This window comes from Parus major, chromosome Z, assembly GCF_001522545.3.
Source record: "Parus major isolate Abel chromosome Z, Parus_major1.1, whole genome shotgun sequence".
Classification (NCBI taxonomy): domain Eukaryota; kingdom Metazoa; phylum Chordata; class Aves; order Passeriformes; family Paridae; genus Parus; species Parus major.
In genome coordinates, this window is record NC_031799.1 from 58374935 (window position 1) to 58379242 (window position 4308).

General features: G+C 47.6%; 1 long non-coding RNA gene across 1 annotated transcript; it reads right to left on the reverse strand.

The window, feature by feature from the left end:
* Positions 1-588: 588 nt before the first annotated feature.
* LOC117243698 lies at positions 589-3734 on the reverse strand. The gene is made up of 2 exons (XR_004495504.1): positions 3592-3734; positions 589-3521 (listed from the first exon to the last, which is right to left on the reverse strand). It is a non-coding gene; the product is annotated as an uncharacterized LOC117243698 (long non-coding RNA).
* Positions 3735-4308: the final 574 nt, after the last annotated feature.

Below are 4308 nucleotides of genomic sequence, written 5' to 3' on the forward strand. Positions count from 1 at the left end.
GTGACGTAAAGAAGAAAGATCCTGTATGGATTTCTTAAGAGCAAACCATCTCTATTGACTTTAAAGAGGAATGCTTATGATTCTCTAATTATTGCAATCAGACCCCCACCCTATCTCCAGCAGCCTCACCTTCTTCGGGAGGACATAGAGGAACCCCACTTAAGTTGCCGTGACGAGACGTATGTAAGAGGGGTGTAGTGTTACATAAAACCCCTTTTTGCACAACATTATGTAGAAAATTCATGTAGAGGTAAATATTATGGCATGCCAATACAGTCCAAGCCCTTTTTCCCTGCAGAGCAGCATCCCTCTTCTCCCATCCAGGTAAGTCACTTGACTGTCTCGCCTTCCAGTGAAGGTGCCTCATCATTTCTTTTCTGACCGCAATTCCATTTTACAGGCAACTGAAGGTTATACTTCGCTTACATTAAATACAGAGTATGGAAAGGGATATCTAGTACAAATTTAAATTCAGAAATAGGAAAAGACAGAGTGTCAAGAATTCAAAGTCACAGAAAAATAAATCAAACCCACAGTCAGTGATTACACGTGGACACCTTGTGCATTAAAGGACATCTATTCTGCCGGTAATGTTTATAATATTGTCTTTTATTAAACAAACAAACAAACAAACAAAAATTACCATTTCTTGATGCAATTGTTACTACCTGTGGTCTGTCTGCATTGTTTAAACCTGAAAAATAGCCCCCCAAAAAGCAAAGGATCATAATTTAAATGCCTTCTTCCAGAAATATATGCGAATGGAAAAATCTATGTGAATACAAGGTAATGAATATATTAACTTTTGGGATTATTAGATAAATCACCAAAACACTCGACCCTAGATTAAAGGTGGCAAAAAACTAGCCACATTTCCTGCAGATGATTTAAGATGACACAAACGAGATATGAGTGATATACTCCTGGATCTACAGGGTTAAAGACTGTAATCAATATTTACAGGAAATAGTATAAATATTATAATACATACACATTTTAACTGCATCATTACTTCTCGAGAATTACACTCGGAAATAAAAGGCTAAAAGTATTTTTTGGGACTGCTGAACAGAAGGGACCAAAACTATAGAGGCAGATCTGGGATTTGTGTATTATAAGCTGCCACTAATAAAGGTTGGGGGCTCCACCTAGCCTTCAGTTCAAAACATGCAAAACATATTATTCCAGCCTTTCCCCGCCAGATTTTCCACATGTTCCTGACTGATGATGTCCTGAAACCGGAATTACCAGGAAAGCATAGTCTCTTTTACAGCTCTGCGAGTTTATCAAGGGCCACGGGGGGAGATAAATACAACGTAAGTTTCTGGTTTTCATTGCATTATATCCATCACAACAGCCTCAGCTAAAACGTTATCATTGTCATTATTATTATCATTATTTCCCAGGCAACCTTGTGCCTGCACACCTTCCGAGAGCAACCAGGCACTGCAAGAAAACTCCCTGGGAAGCCACAGCTCAGCATCCGCTGGCAGTCTGCTACATAATTAACATTTTCCGCAAATAAACACAGCCGTACGACCAACAGGTTTAGCATCGGACGCACAAAACGGCCTACGCCGCTGTGTCCAGTCATAAACCCTGCCTTCCTCATCCAATGTCCCTAGCCTGGAGCGAGAGAAGGCAGCCAGATCCATGCTGGGAGACCCTCTCCCGCGTCCCGGGGAGAGCCGGCCTCATCGCGGCCTCACGGGGACCCGGGAAACCTCCATCTCTCCGGGCTTCAGCATCCCAAATTTTGCAGGGAGCTCAGGACAAACACACACATACGGAAACACTGCAGTACTTACATATCTTCGCCTTTATCAGAGAAAGATTTTACCCCACATATTGGGGGTGAGTTGAGCCTCCGGTGACAAAACAAAGATTCCCACGGCCAAGCCCCCCCGGAGCAGAAAAAGTTATTTCAGGTCTCGACAAATACACGTGTTTCCCCTCGCCATCCCTATTTAAAAGTGCCCCTTAGCTCCATGGTGGTGGTCTTGCTCCAACGATTCTAAAATATTTTAAAATCTTCCATCCATGTAAACGGGAAAGACATGAAGAAAGCTGACTTCGGTCTGCCATTATTTTTTTTGTTTGTTTGTTTTCCCACACTGATTCCTATGCCCCAGAGTAGAAAGTGAACTGTTGTATGTGAGGTTCTGCAAGTTTTTTGGAGGGTTGGCCAAGGTCTAGTCCAGCCCTCTCTGCTGAGGAGGACGTGCTCTGAAATTCAACCAATTTCCCCAGCGCTTTTGTTGCTGATGAACTGAAGCCCTATTGTTCATCCATTGCCACGGTCTTTTTCAGTTCCTACTATACGTTGTGCCTTGCAGAGATAATGAATTTGCACCAAAACCTCTCATAGTCCCACTCTGACAGAGCAAATTAGAAATATCTAGTGTAGAGAAGGGTAATGGCTACTTTTTTTTTTTTTTTTTTTTTTTCCTAGAGATGAAGAAAAGCTCACATTTCTTTGGAAACTTTTTTTAAAAAAAATAAAAAAATAAAAAAACAGTGAAGCAAAAGGTCGAGTTTCATAAGATGTTTTCCTCCTTAACTTCTGAAGAACTGTTTCATCTGAATCTTCTTTCTAGGAGGCACTGATAATTTGTGCAACTTTTGTCCAAACCAAGCAGCCGGTCAACAGCAGTTAAAAAGAAAAACAAAAACAAAACCAAGAAACATCAGGAAAAACAATAGTGTTAACCAAAAACACTCTTCCCATTCCGGCTGCCAGGCGAACTTGTAGCGCGACCTCTCGTCCCTGGGAGGAGGATGTCCTGAAGTGCTGCCGGTTCCTTCTGTCCCTTCTGATCCATCTCTCCGAGTTTGAAAACAGCGTGAGAACGCCAGTAAATCCCCAGCGATGTTTTAGGGCGCGGGGGCGGCGGGAAGAAGTTTGGGCTGTAGCGCTGGGACGGGAGGTGTGCATTGAGGGAGGGCTGGAGGGAGAGGTGGAGGAAGGATGGAGGGAGGTGTGCAGGGCGAGGGGGCGGCAGGACGGCTCGTCCCCCTGTCTGGGGGGCGTGTGGGGTGCGGCTGAGGGGGGCCGATGTGGCGCTGGCCCCTCACTCGGGTCGGCGACACACGGCGCTCCGTGGGGGGCAGCTGTCAAGGAGGGGAGGGGGCTGCGAGAGGGGTGGAGGCGGGCGGGGGGAAGGGCGACGCTGAAAAATTACTAAATATGTGCATACACATATATATACCCTACAGATGCCCCCGCATAGACACATGTATGTGTATGCATATGTATGCATCCATCCATATATATTTATATAGATTTGGTAACAGGCGTCTGTCGAGCTCGGAGCTCGGCTCCTGGGAGAGGGAAGGCTCTCTGCCGTTCCCAGCCGCAGACTTCCGCGGAATGTTTCCGCGGGGAGAGCCCCGCAGCAGCTTGGAGCGGACGAGCATACCCTGCAGGCACAGCCCTCGGAGACCCGGCGGACAAAAAGAGCTCTGTGAGGATCCAAGCGCCAGCCCCGAGAGAACCGAGGGAATTCAGCGTGAGTGCCCGGCTGTGCAAAAAAAAAATATATATAAATTTATGAGGCTCGGCACCGCTCCCCCGGTCAGAAATGCACTCACGTTTCCGCTTCCTGGAGAGGGCATTTAAGTTTAGTTGAGATGCTTGAAGGGAGAAGCCGTGCGTGAGTATGCGGTGTGCAGCCCTAGGAACAGCTGTGCCAATGTTCACAGAGGTGCTCTGGAACGGCTTATAGAAGGCTGACAAAAGTGTAAATAATGTCAGCGGAAAAGGAGAGAAGCTCTGGTCCTAACAGAGACCACCTCTCTTTTCTGAGCCTCCGGCCGCATCTCACCGTGCTGCCTTGCCGTCTGAAGTTCCCCGGGAAGTGAAAGTTCTCCCAAACATCACGACATACGGCAGAGTCTCCAGAAGGAGTGGGGGAAGGGAAAGAGGAGGACTTAACGCTGTAACCTTACTCCCCGCCAGCTCGGTGTCTGCAGCGCGCCGAATCCCCGCTCACACCGCGTCTCCTCCCGGTGGAGGGAGAAGGCATCACTTCAGAGCCGTGAGAGCGGCTTGGACTTGCAGATCAGACCGGCGGCCCGAGATGAGGGTCATCCCACTTCTCCGGCCGCCAGCCTACCTTGCCCTCAATTTGCTCTCTCCGCTCCCCGCGCCGGCGATGCGCTACAGAGCTGTGCCCGGATGAATGCTGCGCCCTCACCGCTCCTCTGCCGTGCCACTTTTTGGGTGGAGAGGGGGGGATTTTCTTATTGTCTTTTAAAATTGCTCTGGAGTTTCTGTTTTCCGCTCCTCTCCTGATGAAAGGGAGCAGA